At 51.2% G+C, this 18,205-nt stretch overlaps 2 pseudogenes; both read right to left on the bottom strand.

The window, feature by feature from the left end:
* Positions 1–562: 562 nt before the first annotated feature.
* LOC122912201 lies at positions 563–2,752 on the bottom strand (annotated as a pseudogene).
* An 8,577-nt stretch (positions 2,753–11,329) lies between these two features.
* LOC122913417 lies at positions 11,330–16,887 on the bottom strand (annotated as a pseudogene).
* Between the last annotated feature and the right edge of the window lie 1,318 nt (positions 16,888–18,205).

Consider the following 18,205-nt stretch of genomic DNA (forward strand, 5'->3'; position numbering starts at 1 on the left):
CTGTAGCATGCTGTCCTTAACCCCACTCTCAGTGTGGTTCTGGGGGTCAGTGGGACGTGGAATGTGGATGGGATGACTCTTATTAGATTCCTGACCTGATTAAGAGGGGTGTGGTTAAGACCAAAGAGATCCATGGGTCAGATCCCACAGTGAAGGTGGACCAGTGATGCATCTCTCAAGAGAACCCATGAGCTGTTAGCACTCAGAAATGCTACTTGTGTTTCTGAAATTATTGACAACAGCCTATTTCAGGAAAGAGAAACAAACATTTCTGAAATTCAGGGGGACTTCAATAGAACAAAGGCCAAACCTGAGTGACCACCAGTGCCTGGGGTCAAGCTGGGAGTGATCAAACTTGAGTTCTGCCTCTCCTAGTTCAGGTGGATGGCCAGGTCTTCACAGGAAGGAATGACATTCAGTTTCTGGCAGACTGTGGAAGTCTTCCCAACCTCTCCAGAGCAGGACCCTCCTCTGTGGAGCCCCCGTGACCTCCACATGTGTTACTGTGTCAGGCTTTCCTGAGATGTGTGTCCTGAGCTGACAGAGTTCAGATAGGACAGGGTCAGGGCCCCTTACCTGAGACCAGCAGCTCCAGGGGGTCACTGGGCTGTGATAACTGGTAGGAAGAGGTGCTGGCGGAGCCGTAGCACCTGTAGGTGCCCCCGTAGGCTGAAGTCACAGGACTAATGGGGAATTCAGCCTGGTGCTACCCAGCTCAGTACTGTGATCTAAGACACAGTGGGGTATGGGCTGCCCTCTCCTTGGACAGAAGGAAAGTGCCCACAGAGCTCCGTGACTGACACAGCAGGGTCACATTCTCTCCTGGGGCCACTGTGGGTCGTGGCTGCACCGAGAGGGAGGATGTGTAGGGCAGCTGTCCTAGAGAGAGGCAGGGCATGTGAGGGGATGTCCAGCCCTTGTTCTGAACTGTGTCTGTCTGTGTCCTTTGAGTCTGTCCCTTCCCATCCCCCTTCTCTCTGTGTGTCTCTCTCCCTGGGGACTCCACACACCTGGTCCAGGCCACCACCACCTATGGCTCCCCTGGCAGGACTGGTGCAGAATCTGCAGTCCTGACAGATGCCATGAGCCCTCACCTGTGAGCAGGATGTCCAGGGGGGTCACTGGGGGCCGACCACTCAGAGGAGAGGGTGTGTCCACCATAGCACGTGTACTGGCCCATGTGGGAGGGTCTCACAGGGCCCAGAGGGAAGTCTGCCCCAGAGAGCCCAGCCTGGGGCTGCCCGCCAAGCTGCTGGGGAGGGTCAGGTGCCCCCTCTTTGGACAGAGCGTATCTGTCGTAGCCAACATCAGAGCGACACTGGAAGGTCAGTCTCTGTCCAGAGGTCATGAGAGGGCCATGCTGGGTCAGGAGGGAGGGCTTCCCCGACACACCTGGGAGAGACCAGCCATGGATGGCAGGAGTTGCCTCTCCCCAAACTTCACCTTCTCCTGATTGACCCCTGGGTCTCACTCTCACTCCCGGTGACTCTGACCTGTGAGTCCCTGTGGTCTCTTCACCCAACCTCTCATTGGGGCTCCCCTGGAAGCAGAGTCCCCATTACCTGTCTGGTGCCTCAAACATGGATGGGGCATCAGTCAGACTTTCACACCTGAGACCAGCAGCTCCAGGGGGTCACTGGGGTCCAACCACACCTGGGGGGTGTTGCTGTAATAGTCGTAGCATCTGAACGTCCACCTGAGGCTGGAGGTCATGGGGCCCACAGGGAACAGGCCCTGGGTCACCCCACAGGTGGCTGCCTGGGAGTTCAGGGTCCAGGAGGGCTGACCTTCTTCATCCTTCAGCAGGATGAACCAGTGGAATCCCATCCGTGAGGCACACTGGAGGGTCACTTTCCCCCCTGAGGTCACAACAGGGCTGGGCAGGGCTGAGAGTCCGGGTTTGCCCTGGGATCCTAGGAGAGGAGGAGGGCGACATGTGAAATGGGGCTCAGAACCCCCACATTATCCCAGGCTGGGCTGTGAGAGGGAGACCCCTGAGAGCCCACCCCCTTCCTGAGGGCAGAGCCTGGGGCTGGGACCCTGAGTGGGCTCGCACCTGTCACCACCACCAGCTCCAGGGGGTCACTGGGCTCTGACCAGCCAGTGGGACTGAAATAGTTACAGTGATATCTTCCTGCATGTACATCTGTTACATGTGTGATGGAGAACTGGGCCTTGTCCCTGGACTCCAGTGGCTTCTGTCTGTCCCAGACCCTTGACTCTCCCTTTTTATGCAGGTGGTACTCCTGGGCCTCCAGCCCCACCCCAAAACCAGATGGTCACAGATGTCCCCCAGGGCATCACAAAGCCTGGCTCAGCCCAGATGGTGGATTTGGGGAGGGTCCCTGGAAGGAAACGGAGGCCGAAACACAGACCTTCCCCACCCCCAGGTCCCAGTTCAGCTCCAAACCCCCAGACGTCCCCCTCGGTCAGTCCAGAACTTCTCTTCTCCCCCCGCCCATGCCTGGTGGGTGACCCCTGTCCCCAGTGAGGAGGTGGAACTAGGACCCCTTGGGACAGACTCACCTGTCTACACTCTGGGCCTAGGGCCCACACTCATCCCTGGAAGAGAGTCCCTGTGAGAGGTTTGCCCTGAATCCTTGCAGAACCCTTCCTCCACATGAGCCTCCTGAGCCTGGGGTCTCTGACAGACCAGGGCCTGGATGTGGGGCTGGTATCTCCCAGAGTAGGGTGTCCCCTCCCCTCCTCAGATCTCACCAAGACAGAGCAGGGCATTGAGGGTGGGGGTCATGGCGTCTCCTCTCCCTGGTTCTGGCTGTGCAGACGGAGGCCCCACTGTGACAGACAATACCACAGGTTGTGGCCACATGGAGGCCTGTCCTGCATGTCACAGGGTTGTCACATCAGCAGCCCCCCGGGAAGGGGAACAACCCCTCCCCAGGCCCAGCCTGGCTCTGGTGTCCATGACAGTGCAGCGGGTGGACCCCGTGGCTTCCTGAGGTGCCCCATCCAGGTGAGGAGACCAGGGCAGGTCCTTCCCTCCCAGAGCCTGCCCCATGGGTCGCCTTCTTCCTCAGCACATCCGGGGTCCCCACCATGGAGAGGGTCCCCAGACCCAGGGAATGCTGCAAAGGATGTGGGTTCAGGCTGCCCTGCAGAGGTCATGTGAGCACCGACACACCTGTGACAAATCTGCTCGTCTCAGGATGAAATCATGGTGGCAATGAGGCCAGAGGAGAAATAGGGGCAAATACGGAAGGAAACACAGCCCCTCTCCTGGCCCTGGAGCGTGGGCTTTCCATCTGCACAGCCTTGTGGACTTCTCTATTTTCCTCTGAGTCTGTCGATTTCCATTTCCTGGGAGCACACCTCTGAGTCCCCTGCTGGCTCCTCTGTCCCTTGATCCAAGGGCAGAGACATCCTCCCCACACTGTGGTCCTTTCTGAGAGCTGTAGGGGGCAATTCATGGCTGAGTGCTGTGATTTGGGGAACAAAGCTGATTCTGGTGTGAATACTACTGCCGTGTCCACTGCCCTAGTGACCGTGCACATGTCACCTGGTCTGTAGCATGCTGCCCTGAACCCCACTCAGTGGTTGCAATCAATCATTGGTATTTCTTGACCTGATTAAGAGGGGTGTGGCTGAGACACAAGAGGTCCATGGTTCAGACCCCACAATCAGGGTGGACCAGAGATCCATGTCCCCGAGAGACCCTGTGCATCCCTACAGACGACAAATACTATTGGTGATGTTTCTGAAATGGTTTACATTACGTTTTGCAGGAAATAAGAAACAAGAGTTTCTGGAATTGAGAGGGACCACAGCAGAACAGTGATGAAAGCTGAGTGACCAGTAGAGGCTGGGGTCCAGCTGAGGGTGGTCAAATATGATTTCCGCCTCTGTGTGACCAAAAGAGTTGCCACATTCTCACAGGCAGGAAGGGTATCGAGTTTCTGGGTGACTGTGGAATCAGCGTAACCCTCCACCATGTGTGGGGTGGGCGCTGGCATGTCTCTGCCCTCTGCCCCAGCCCAGATATCAGCCCTGAGCCACATCCCCTCTGTGTGTGTGTGTGGAATGGTTCTTTCCCGTGGACCCACCCTCCACTAGCGTCTGCCCATGGGTTGGTATGCAGTTCCCATGGAAGCAATCCCTGATGGGCACATTCCTGCTCAGATGTTAAGTTCGGAGAGTGGATGCACAGGGGAGGGCGACAGAGACCACCCACCCCTTACAGTCCTGAAATCAGGGCAGCTCTGGAAACAATTGTGTCTGGAACTCAGGGGTGTGGGAGGTGAGTGTCCAACAGGAATGGACATCAGAGAGTGACCCCGATATGTAAGGAGTGCTATGGAAGACTGTGTGCAGAGTGGTCCGTCATCGTCCAGGTCGTGGAACAGCAGGAATGTGGGAAACACATTTTGCACTAAGAATGTGAAATATTGAAGGGAAGAGACAAGATGGTGGGAGAGTGTGGGGCCCTGTCTTATCCAGTCCCTTGAATTTAGCTACGTAACTATCAATCCATTCTGCACACCTTGAATTCAACCTGAGATGTAAGAAAAAAACATACCTGGAACTCTACAAGTGGAGAAGTGAGCACTTTTTTCAAGGTGGGATGTCCAGAGGCGTGAATCTGAGGGAGATAACAAAGACAAATGCAGGGGGCGGGAGCCTCCACGTGTCCTTCACCAAGGAGTGTTATAGCCCCGAGGGCAAAATATGAACCCTTAGAAATCTCCAGTGAGATATATGGCTACCTGAAAGGGGCTTTTGGTATGAAACAGGCAGAATTCTAGGTGGGTCGTGTGGTCCCTGGATCCCAGGAGCCTCAAAATAGCATAGTGCCTGAGACGGTAGAGATCCCAAGCAGCAGAGCTGGGAAACTGGTTATGGTCAGTGAGCCCGGGGGGGACTCTCAGCTTGATTCACCACAAACCCCGAGCTGTGCCAACTGGGGGATGCTCTCAGCCTGGGCACCCTGCAGAGGACTGGAACATGGGGACCTTCCACTATCCTCCAGGATAGGCCAAATGGGTCCACTCCTGACTGGGCAGCAGGTCTCAGGGTGACAGCCCAGTAAAGGACAGTACAGGGCCACCCTCTGTCTCCTTTTTCTGGTTTCTCTTTTTAATTATTTTCCTATTTTATCAACATGTATTTGTTTTGAAATTTTTAAAATTTATTTTTTATTTCTTTTCGGCATAACTGTATTCATTATTTTTTCAACACACCCAGTGCTCCATGCAATCCATGCCCTCTCTAATACCCACCACCTGGTTCCCCCAATCTCCTACCCCTCCAACACTTAAAACCCCTCAGATTGTTTTTCAGAGTCCTAGTCTCTCATGGTTCACCTCCCCTTCCAATTTCCCCCAACATGCATTTTTTTTATTTTTATTTTCAGCATAACAGTATTCACGTATTTTTTTAAGTTTTTATTTCTTTTCAGCATAACACTATTCATTGTTTTTGCACCACACACAGTGCTCCATGCAATCTGTGCCCTCTCCAATACCCACCACCTGGTTCCCTCAACCTCCCACCCCCCCCTTCAAAACCCTCAGATTGTTTTTCAGAGTCCATAGTCTCTCATGGTTCACCTCCCCTTCCAATTTCCCCCAACTCCCTTCTCCTCTCCATCTCCCCTTGTCCTCCATGCTATTTGTTATGCTCCACAAATAAGTGAAACCATATGATAATTGACACTGTATTTAAGTCATGTTTAAACTTTCATTTCTTACATCTACAATTTATACATATATTGGTCTTTTCTGGCCTCCTTTCACTCTTCAATTTTATTTGTGTATATATGTAAGTTTTGCTTTCTTTGCAATTTTGAGATCAAGGGTCTTAATCTCAAATTAGTGTCAAAAAAGTATCAAATCTCAAACACAGAGTAAAATTCATTCAGGAACAAGCAGATCACCCCCATCCCTTTATTTCCTTTTCTGTTTTCATTTCTGACCTCTTCGGATTTGTCTAGTCTGTATTCAGCTTCGGTCATATTTGATATTTTTTAGAGATTTTACTTATTTATCTGACAGAGAGAGATCGCAAGCAGGCAGAGAGGCAGGCAGAGAGAGAGGGGGAAGCAGGTTCCCCAGTGAGTAGAGAGCCCAATGCAGGGCTCGATCCAAAAACCCTAAGATCATGACCTGAGCTGAAGGCAGAGGCTTAACCCACTGAGCCACGCAGGCACCCCATATATTTGGTATTTTTGATTCTGCTTACTCACTCATCCATTCTTGTCTGGGCAAAATGACTCAAAGTGAGAATTCACAACAAAACAAAGAACCAGAGGTAATGTTCTCCGCCACAGATGTAATCCATATGGATACCAGTAAGATGTCAGAGGTGGAGCTCTGGATAACGGTGATCAAGTTAATATCTGGGCTTGAAAAAAAGCATAAAAGACACTAGAGAATGTCTTAGTGCAGAAATGAGATCTAATCAGGCCAAATTAAAAATGCTCTAGCGGATGCTGTCTAAATTGGATGCTCTAACAGCGAGGGTAAAAGAGGCAGAAGAAAGAGTGAGTGACGTAGAAGACAGGTTGGTGCGAAGGAAGGAAGCCGAGGGAAAGAGCGGCAAACAACTAACAGCTCATGAGGAGAGGCCTTGAGAAATCAGGGATGTTATGAAATACACCGACATCAGAATTATCGGGAAACTGGGGGTGGGGGCAGAAGGTGTATTTGAGCAGCCAGAGCTGAGAACTTCCCTAACATGGAAAAAGAAACAAGCATTCATGTCCCAGAGGTAGAGATGACCCCTCCCCAAATCAATATAAAAATAGATCAACACCCCAACATGTATTGCAAATTTCAGAGATAAAGAGAAAATCCTGAAAGCAGGTTGGGACAAGAAGCTCCTAACCTGTGGACGGAGAATCATCACCCCAACATCACACCTGTCCACAGAGACTTGACAATCAAGAAAGGGCAGCCGGGACACATTCAGTTACTAAATGAGAGGAACATGCGGCCAAGAATCCTTCACCTAGCAAGGCTGTCGTGCAGAACTGATGGAGAGGTGAAGAGATTTCAGGACAGACAGAAACTGAGAGGACATGTGACCACCGAGCCAGCCCTTCAGGAAATATTAAGGGGGATTCTGTGAAGTAAAGAGAGAGCCCAAACGTAACATGGACCACTAAGAAACAATCTACAGAAACAGGACGTTACAGGTGATACAGACTGAGTGATATTCCATTGTATATATAAACCACATCTTCTTTAATAGTGACTCTGAATTAAATGGACTTAATGCCTCAATCAAAGGACACAGGGTATCAGTTCGAATAAAAAAGTAAGAGCCATATGATAATTGACTCTCTGCTTGACTTATTTCACTCAGTATAATCTCTTCGAGTCCCGTCCATGTTGCTACAATAACAAAAAGCATGGAGGACATGGGGGTTAGAGAGAAGGAGGTTGGGGTAAATTGGAAGGGGATGTGAATTATGAGAGACTATGGACTCTGAAAAACAATCTGAGGGGTTTGAAGTGGCGGGGGGTGGGAGGTCGGGGTACCAGGTGGTGGGTATTATAGAGGGCACGGCTTGCATGGAGCACTGGGTGTGGTGAAAAAATAATGATACTGTTATGCTGAAAATAAATAAATGAAAAAAAAGTAAGAGCCATCCACATGTCTAGAAGACACCAGGTTTGTTTTTTAAATTTAAATTCAATTAAGCAGCATAAATACATCATTGTTATTTTTTAGACGAGGAAAAGTGGTTTTATTACATTTCATGTATTCTCAGCATCTACCATTCAACAGAAGTGCCCAAATACTGTTGTTGTTGAATTTAGAAAGCTAATCAATGTAAATCATTAAAGGCATATGTTCTCATTTGTCTCAGTCAGTATAGATCCTATGTCTGAATTTTGCTTTTAATGTCTGTATTCTTTTCAGTGTTCCAAGATTCATTGTTTATGTACCACACCCAGTGCTCCATGGGATCCCTGCCCTCCTGAACACCCACCACCAGGCTCAACCATCCCAACCCCCTCCCCTCCAAAACCCTATTTGTTTCTCAGAGTCCACAGTCTCTCATGGATCATCTCCCCCTCCAACTTCCCCCAACTCCCTTCTCCTCTCCATCTCCCCATGTCCTCCATGTCTTTCCTTATGCTCCACAAGTAAGCAAAACCATATGATAATTGACTCTTTCTGCTTGAGTTATTTCACTCAGCATAATCTCCTCGAGTCATCATTATGTTTTTTTTCCAAGATTTTATTAATTCAAATCAAAACCATTGAGTTACCACCTTACACAAATTAAAAAGGCAAGAGTTCATCTTTTGAAGGTCATCTTGGTTCTTTCCACAGTTTAGCGACTGTGGCCATTGCTGCTATTGTTAGGGTCTGTTATCAAAGGAACGAAACTGAGACAAAGTAAAAATTATGCAAAGCTCTATTTTATGCCAGCATTAGAAGTCAGACTGACCGAGCAGGGCCATCTCTGAAGAGAGCGACCACCCCCAGTCTACAGGCTCAAGAATCGATTGACCGGTCAGGGCCTCCTCTAAAGAGAGAAACCCCTCCCAATCTTACAGTCTACCTTTTATTGGGTGAAACTGCAACCCATATCTTGGTATCTCAACCCACCAGGTTTGTGTGTCTCTTGCTGATTGGCTAGTTCCATCTGGACTGGTGACTTTTTATTTAAGATTATCCCATACCAGAAACTGTTACAAACAGTACTTTTTGGGAAGGCTTAGTCAGTTAACATATTCAGTGTGAATAATAAGATGGTCGTCCTTCCCAAGATGGAGTCATTTCGGATTGGGCAAGACCTTCTCAGTGTTACAAACAGTACTTCGTACTGATTAGATGTCTCCATCTGGCCTGACTTGTCCTTGTATTCTGGGCTGTGTTATCAGGAACTAGATGACTACATTTTCCTGGTTTCCTGGACTTGCTTTTAAGTAAGTTTCTCTGGGGGAGGGTCAATTTAAGTTCACTGCACAAACAACAAGATGGCTATTCAACCGAGATGGAATCGCTCTGGCTAAATAGGTGCTTACAGCTATGAACATTGGAGTACAGATGGCCCTTTTTTTCACTACATCTGTAACTTTGGGGTAAATACCCAGTAGTGCAATTGCTGGGTCATAGGGTAGCTCTATTTTTAATTTTTGAGGAACCTCCACACTGTTTCCTAAACTGGCTATACCAATTTGCCTTCCCACCAACAGTGTAGGAGGGTTCCCCTTTCTCCACATCTTCACCAACATTTGTTGTTCCCTGTCTTGTTAATTTTTGCCATGCTAACTGGTTTAAGGATTGGTTGGTACCTCCAATTATATGAACTGAATGCTGTGCTGAATACAAACGGTCATAAGAAACATACTTGGATCATCCCCATCACAGAGAGAAGGATTTCAACTTCTCACCTTTGAAGATGAAGGCCAGGTGCTGATTGCTAACCATGGCTTCATGAATTGTTGGAAACTCCATTTTATTTTGGATGAGATTTTGTGTGCATTATGAATTGTTGGTGTGTTTTATCAAAAGCTTTGTCTGCATCTGTTGAGATCATTTATTAATTTTAAATTTTTATTATTATGTTCAATTAGCCAATTTATAATACATTTTTGAATTTTGATTTATAGTTAACATGTGATATTAGTTTCAAGTGTCCATCATAGTGAATTAGCATTTATATACATTAGGCAGTGCTCACTCTAAGAAATCCAATTACCATGTGTCACACAAAAAATGATTACAATGTTACTGATTATATTCCCTAAAGTGTCATTTTCACCCCTGGTGCTCATTTATTATGTAACTGGAAGTTGGTACGTCTTAATCTCCTTGACCTTTACAACCATCGCCCCATACCCCTCCCTCTGGTGTGTGAGATGGTCATTTTTACATATTCTGTTAATGTATCAGATTATATTGATTGAGTTAAACTACTCTGTTCCTTCCCTCCCCCCAAAATCCAGTGTGGCCATGATGTAGAGTCCTATTGCTGGATCTTATTTGTGAACGTTTTGTTTAGAGATGTACATCTAGGTTTACGTGAGAGGAATTTCTGCCCCTTTTTCATTCTGTAATTACCTTGCCAGTTTTTTGGTGTTCACAGTTCCCTGGCCTGATCCAATATTGCTTCCTCCCTTTTTATTCTCAGGAAAGGTTTGTGTAATTTTGGTGTGTGTATATGCATGTGTGTAACCATGTGTGTGTTTCCTCAAGGGGTAAGTGTTTGGAGGAAATTGCCAATGAAGCTTCCTCAACAGACACAAATATAACAAAATGATTCTCCCCATGCTGTTAGCTCACACTTCCATGCCATACCACAGCTGCCTCTCTTGTATGTGATGAGAACATTTAGATCTACTCTCTTTGCAACATTCAAGAATAGGATACAGTGTTATGAGCTGCGGTCATCATGCTGTATATGAGATCCCCAGAACTTGTGGTCTTACAACTGTAGAGACCTTGTTCTTCTTCTGTCTATAATCCTGACCAACACCTCCCCATTTCCACAGTCCAGCCCGCCAGCCACCACTCTGACTCCATTTCTCTCAGTTTCCACACACTTCAGATGGGGGACAGTTTAATCACAGTCAATGCATTCAATGTATTCATAAGGTGATACATAATTTCTACTTCTCCATCAATTTAGTAGCTTCTATTTTGAGAATTTTACCTATTTCATCTACATGTCAAATATATCAGCGTAAAAGAGTTAATAATGTTCCATTCTAAATTTAAGGTCTGTAGGATGGATGCCATCATAATAACGGTGATGTGTACCTCCTCCCTCTCTTTATCTCTTTCCTTAGTTTTGTGGCTAAGATTTATAAATGTGACCATTGCTTACAAAAAGGAACACTATTAGCTTCATTAATTTTTCTCCATTTTTATATTTGTCCTCATTACTAGCTACATCTTGTCTTTATTATTTTCTGCCTTCTAACTTTGTTTGGAATAACTAGCTATTCTTTTCCCAAATTCTCGATGGAATAGGTTCTGCCATTAATTGTTTTAGTCTTTTTCTGTTCTAATAGATTAGTTCTTGGTTCTTATTTTCCCATTTCAAAGATTTGATGTGTAACATTTACACTGTCCTTCAGTGTAAACTTTCTCTCATTTCCATTTGGATCTTCTCATTTCATTCTTGGGTAATTGGGAAGTCTGTTGCTTTGATTTCCAAAGTGTAGGGGTATTACTATCTTTGATGGCAGAATCAGTGACTCCCAGAGGGTCCCAGGAGTTCTTACTGGTCCATGTGAAGAGTCCAGGCTGGCTGGGGTCATCATTAGGTGACACCTACTGTGGGCAACTCCTGTGCCTTTCAGGGTCCCTGTGGACCCCCTCCATGGAGTGTGGGGTCAGGACCCCTCCTGGGCTAGTGCATGGCCAGAGCAGCATACACACTGGGCTCTGCTGGGGGCTCCCCTAATTGGGAAGGAGGGGATGCCCTTGTCTCCTGTCTGAGAGTCAAGGGGTGAAACTGGGTGTAGGTTACATCCTGGGGGGTGTCAGATGCAGCAACCTGCAGTGGGGAAGAGAGGGGAGGATTATGATTGAGGAGGGGGACCCTGAACGCTTAAAGAAGAAGGGACCCACCTGACAGTCTGTCTGCTTGTTTTCCTCTGCTTGTCTGTCCTCCGAGTCCAGTAATCCCTCTGACACAGGGAAAGGAGAAGTGGCCAGTCCCCACCTGAATCTTGATCTTGACAGGCTCACCTGGGCGTACGTCGGTCCCTGGGGGTCTGCATCTTGTGTGTTCTGCTGTGGACAGAGAGTGAGGGGGAGGTTTGTCTCCTTGATTCCCCTCGACCACCTCAGACAATTTTCCCCATGGTTGCCAGAGCGATGCTTCAAACTTTCCTGCCCATTAGGTCACTTCCCTGGTGAACTCTCCAGGGGCTTCCTGAGCCCTGGGGCATGTGATTCAACTCTGGCTCTGATTCTATTCCGGACAGTGTTTCTTGCTCATTTGGTTGCAGCTGCATGGGCCATGCTCCTGATAAAGCATGCTGCTGCCTCAGGACCTTTGCACCTGCTACTCTGTACCCTGCTTTATTTTCCCTGGCCACATGTTGCTCTTGAGGATGCTGCCCACTTCCGTGCATATTGTCCACCACCCACAAAATGAACTCATGGAGGGTGGTCAGATTTGCTCACAGCTATGCCAGCAGCACTAGGTGGAGCCTGGCAAATGCTGGGCTCCCTGTGTCTTTTGCTGGCTGAATGAATGAAGGGGCTTAGTGACCAGTGGGAGAATTTCTTCATGCACCCTCTTGAGACATGGGCATGCACCCAACAACCAGTAGTCAGGCAGTGGTTGGGGAGCCAGATAAGAGGAGCACAGAGGAGGACCCACAAGATCACAGTGGGCTGATCCTGGGTGCCCAAGGAGTGTAAGGGCCTCTGAAGGACACTACTGAGTTTGGGTGGTGTGAGGACACAGAAGCGTCTACTGGATTCTGTTTGGTACCACAAGGGCCCGGGGGTCTGCACGAGGGCTGGGGGTCTCACCTGATGGTCCAGCTCTACCCCCTCCACAGGCTGAGTGTCTTGCATGGCAGTGTCTGCTGGGACAGAACGGGGTGTGTCTCTTGGCAAGTTCCCTGAGCCCTCCTCTCACAGCTACAGACTCTGCCCTCCTCCCACTTAGGACATCTGCCATACTGGGGCTTCAGCAGTGGGCTGAGGGGTATGTGGGAATTCAGTCCTCAACCCCTCCCCAAGACCCTCCCAGCCCACCACCAGGGCATCCCCCTTCATCTCACAGAGGCTCTCCTCCTGGGTGGCAGCAGCTGGGCTGGATCTGGGGAGGAGACAGTGTGTTAGGGGGCATAGCAGGGGCAGGTGGGTGGGAGTATGGGGGACTGCGGGCAGGAGTTACCTGTTGTGCAGGCCTCTGTCCTTGGGCTCTGGGTCTGCAGCCCCTGTAGGACATTGGGGATCAGTGTCCCTCTAGGCTGGGAGGGTATGACCCCCTCCCCCTTTTGATTCCAGGGAAAGGCGCCCTTCACACCTACTGTCTGGGTGATTCTCCATATCTCCAGATCAAAAGAGGGGAAAACCTTCAATTGGCACAGTGGGGCTGACCTCAGGGTTTCTTTCTAGGTTCTCTGGGTTGAGATTCTGCACAAGTGTCCTCCTACGCTGGCCTTTCAAACCACTCTGGTTTCCCTCTGGCTGCTGCCCTGAGCCCATCCTTCTTTGGCCCATGGAGCCGCCACCACCCCTGCAGCCCATCACCCCCTTCCCTTCTCACCCAATGTCCTGCCTTTGCTCCGATCCTGGTGTTGAACCTGCAGGCAGACGAGGAGGCCGAGCAGCAGGATGAAGGCTACTGCGGCCACGATGAGGATGTACAGGTACCAGTGGGGACCTCGGGCAGGAGCTACACCATGAATGAGCCAGTGATGCCATTTAACTGAGCGCCTACTGTGTGGCAGGAACCTGCTGGGCTCTGTGCAATCAGCTCTGTATCCATCAACAATCACCCAGCAGACGACTGCTGCCCCACCGCCCACACCATAGACAGAAAACTGAGACAAAGAGAAGAGGTTATTCATGTGTCTCAGGTCACCCAGCATGGAGGCGGCAGGGCTGGGACTAAAACACAACTGTGGGTTTCCTGTGTTCTCCTCATGCTGTCTCCTGTGCAGACACCAGCTCAGAGTTCTGGCCCCCCATCTGGGGCACAGCCTGTCTCTGCATCTTCTTCCGGAGCTGATGGTCCTTCCAGATTGCCCGTATTACCTGAATGCCCCCAGCCATTGTCCTCTCTCCCCTCCCCCTACAACGTCACTGTCATTGTTGCGAAAGGACCCATAGATCACTACCTGGGGGTCTTCACCATGAGCCCTCCTCTCCCAGGATCAGAGTCATGGTCTGATGGGAAACCTACTCTGTCCACGACTCTCTCCTTTAGACTTGGGGAAACTGAGGTCCACACAGGGGAGGGGCATGTGCCAGCCAGCACCTCCGGAGGCCCTTGAACTGAGGGAGCAGCTCAGCCTCCGCTCCCCATTGACCCACCCACTAAGGCTGACAGAGACCATCATTCACCCTCAGAGCCTCTTGGGGTCAGCAAGGGTGAGGTGCAAGGCCTGCAGGACTCCCCACTGCACTTGACTTCTCCTCCCCTACTGGGCCCCTCCACCTCCCTCTGCCATGACCACCCCAGCTCCCTCCACCAGCCTCAGAGCCCCTGGAGTCCCGAGGTCTCCCTGGCATCTCTGAAAGCCTAGAAGAAAAGCCACTGGACAGCAGCCCCTGTGACTCACAGTCAGCTGAGCCTGGCCTGTGGTTGTGGTGCCGGGACCCATAGAGGGTATTGGGGAAAAGACAGAAGTGTGGGGTGGGGAGGGAGGCTGGAGCCTCCCCTGACTCCTTATCACAGCACACACTCTTCCTCCTCATGTGCCCTGTGGCCCCAATGGCCCTCCTCCACCGGGACAATTCTGGTGCTGTGGGCGAGGGTTGGGCAAGGGTGGGAAGACCCTGTTTCCCTCCTGCACTGTGAGGGGTAGACCCCTCTGCTGACATTCCCTTGGAGCCCCTCACTCCCATCCTAGACCAGAGCCCTCATGGACACAGGGCCCTGAAGACAATGTTGGGACACAGAGGGACAGACTCAGCGACTCTCACCTGAGACCAGGAGCTCCAGGGGGTCACTGGGCTGTGACAACAGATAGGGGGAGGTGCTGGCGGAGCCATAGCACCTGTAGGTACCCCCGTGGGCTGAGGTCACAGGACTCATGGGGAATTCAGCCTGGTGCTGCCCAGCTCGGTACTGTGATCTAAGACTCAGCAAGGGATCGGCTACTCCCTCCTTGGTCAGAAGGAAAGTGTCCACAGAGCTCCGTGACAGACACAGCAGGGTCACATTCTCTCCTGGGGCCACCATGCGTCGCGGCTGCACCGAGAGGGAGGGTGTGTAGGGCAGCTGTCCTAGGGAGAGGAAGGGCGTGTGAGGGGCTGTCCAGCCCTTGTTCTGAACGGAGTCTGTCTGTGTCCTCGAGTCTGTGCCATCACATCCCCTGTCCCTCTCTGTCTCTCCCTCCCCCCGGAACCCCCCACCCCAATCCCAGCCACCACCATGGGCTCCCCTGGCAGGACCTGTGCAGCGTCTGGGTCCTGACTAATGCTGTGAGCCCTCACCTGTGAGCAGGATGTCCAGGGGGTCTCTGGGGGCCGACCACTCGGAGGAGAGTGTGTGTCCACCGTAGCACGTGTACCGGCCCCCATGGGAGGGTTTCACAGGGCCCAGGGGGAAGTCTGCCCCAGACAACCCAGCCTGGGGCTGCTTGCCAAGCTGCCAGGGAGGGTCAGGTGCCCCCTCTTTGGACAGAGCGAATCTGTCATAGCCAACATCAGAGCGACACTGGAGGGTCACGCTCTGTCCAGACATCATTACAGAGCCATGCTGGGTCAGCAGGGTGGGCTTTCCTGACACACCTGGGAGAGACCAGCAGTGGATGGCAGGGGCTGCTTTTCCCCAAACTTCCCTTCTCCTATCCTGACTCCTCGGTCTCACTGTCCGTCACCCTCCGTGACTCTGACCTGTGAGTCCCCGTGGTCCCCGCTCCCACCCTGTCTTTGGGGCATGGGTCCTTTAGGGGGAGGGGAGGGAGGACAATGGCCGGGGGCATTCAGGTAATAAAGGCAATCTGGAAGGATCATCAGCTCCGGAAGAAGATGCAGAGACAGGCTGTGCCCCAGATGGGGGCTCTGGGCCCTGGGAGCAGTGTCCCTGTTAACTCTCAGGTGCCTCAAAACACAGATGGGGCAACAGTCTGACTTTCTCACCTGAGACCAGCAGTTCCAGGGGGTCACTAGGGTCCGACCACACCTGGGGGGTATTGCTGTAATAGCCATAGCATCTGACCATCTACCTGAGGCTAGGGGTCACAGGTCCAACAGGGAACAGGGCCTGGGTACCCCCACGGGGGGCTGGTTGGGAGCCCAGGGTCCAGGAGGGCTGGCGCTCTCCTTCCTTCATCAGGACGAATCTGTGGAATCCCATCTGTGAGGCACACTGGAGGGTCACGTTCCCTCCTGAGGTCACAACAGGGCTGGGCAGGGCTGAGAGGCTGGGTTGGCCCTGGGATCCTAGGAGAGGAGGATGGGGTGGTGTTAAATCGGGTCAGACCCCCAAGGTATCCCCAGGCTGGTCTGTAAGAGGGAGACACCTGAGAGCCCACCCCCTTCCTGAGGGCAGAGTCTAAGGCTGGGACTCTGAGTGGGATCACACCTGTCACCACCAGCTCCAGGGGGTCACTGTATTCTGACCAGTCATTGGGGCGTTCATAGTCACAGCGGTATCTTCCTGCATATACATCTGTCATGTATGTGATGGAGAAGTTGGCCTTGTACCCGGACTCCAGTGGCTTCCGTTTTTCCCAATTCCATGAGTCCCCCTCTTTATGCAGGTGGTACTCCTGGGCCTCCAAGCTCCCCTGACACCAGATGGTCACAGGTGTCCCCCAGGGCATCACAGAGCTGGGCTCAGCCCAGATGGTGGGTTTGGGGAGGGTCCCTGGAAGGAAACAGAGGCTGGGACACAGACCTTCCCCATCCCCAGGTACCAACTCAACGCCAAACCCCCAGAAGTACCCCTGGGTCAGCCCAGGACTGCTGTTCTACATGCCCAGCAGCCTGCTGGGTGACCCCTGTCCCTAGTGAGGAGGTGGGACTGGGACCATTGGGGACAGACTCACCTGCCTGTGCTTGCATCCTGGGGTCTTCACTCAGCCCTGGAAGACAGTCCGTGTGAGACGTTTGCCCTGAATCCTAGCAGAACCCTTCTCCCCATGAGCCTCCTGAGCCTGGGGTCTCTGACAGACCAGGGCTTGACTCTTCGGTGGCTTCTTCCCAAATAAGGCCTCCCTTTCCCCCTCAGATCTCACCGAGACAGAGCAAGGCCATGAAGGTGGGGGTCATGGTGTCTCGTCTCTCTCACTCTGGCTGTGCAGAGGGTGAGACCACGGTGCCAGAGGGTGAGACCACGGTGCCCACAGGACATGCAGACATACAAGGTGTGGTTCTCAGAGGTAGTTGTCCTATCATGGGGTTGTCACGTATGCAGGATATGACAATAGGAAGGTGAACAACCCCTGCCCAGGGGCCTAGCCTGGCTCCGGTGTCCATGACGGTGCAGCGGGGGCACGCTGGGGCTCCCTGTGATGCCCAATCAAGTGAGGAGACCAGGGCAGGTCCTTCCCTCCCAGAGCCTCCCCCATGGGTCTCCTTCATCCCCACAACCCTGGTCCTCACCATGGACGGGTCCCCAGAACCAGAGCTGCTGCAGAGGACATGGGTTCCTGCCGTGCTGGGGAGCTCATGTCAGCTCAGACACTCGTGTGATGTCTCCGAATGGCTCAGGTTGAGATATCAGTGGCAATGAGCCCAGAGGAGAAATAGACGCAAAAAGGGAAGGGAACACAGACCATCTCTTGGCCCTGGAGTGTGGGCTCTCTTTCTGTCACAGCCTCCAAAGACTTCTATGATTTCCTGTGACATGGTCCACACCCCATTCATGGGAAAATGCCTCTTTGAGTCCCTTCTGGCTCTTTGTTGCCCCTAGTTCCAGGGACAGAGACATCCTCCTCACCCAGGGGTCTTGCCTGTAAGCTATAAGGAACAATACTTGAGTGAGTGCTCTGATATGAGAGACAAAGCTGATTCTCATGTCATTATTACTCCTGTGTCCACTGCCCAAGTGACTGTGAGCACAGTGACCTGGTCTGTAGCATGTTATCCTCACTCTACTCCTCAGAGTGGTTGTGAGGTCAGTGGGACCTAGATTGTGCATGGATGAATTTTGTTAGATTCCTGACCTGATTAAGAGGGGTGTGGTTAAGACCAAAGAGGTCCATGTGTCAGACCCCACAGTCAGGTTAGATCATTGATCATAGTGAGATGTCCCAGGGAAGACTGAGAGAAAGCGGTGGGAATTAAGAAAAACAAGAGAGAGAAAACTGTGATCAGGAGTTCTCCACAGGCTGATGACCCAGTAGAGCCCCAAAATGCCTAAGAGACTTTATTTTATACTTCAATAACAAGAATGTTTATTAGGGAGGTTGAGGTTGGAGGACCACAAGTGCCAGGTGACCGCCTTGCTTCAAAGCAAGAGACTTTTCTAAAGCATATTTACAGACAAGCTCAAGGTCTGTGTCAGCATGACTGCGAGAGCTAATGTGATCCCAATCAAGTAGTGAATGAACTGCAGGGATTGTGAGAGCTAGCCCTTGGCAAGACT

The sequence above is a fragment of the Neovison vison genome, chromosome 7 (assembly GCF_020171115.1).
Source record: "Neovison vison isolate M4711 chromosome 7, ASM_NN_V1, whole genome shotgun sequence".
In the NCBI taxonomy this organism is placed as follows: Eukaryota; Metazoa; Chordata; class Mammalia; order Carnivora; family Mustelidae; genus Neogale; species Neogale vison.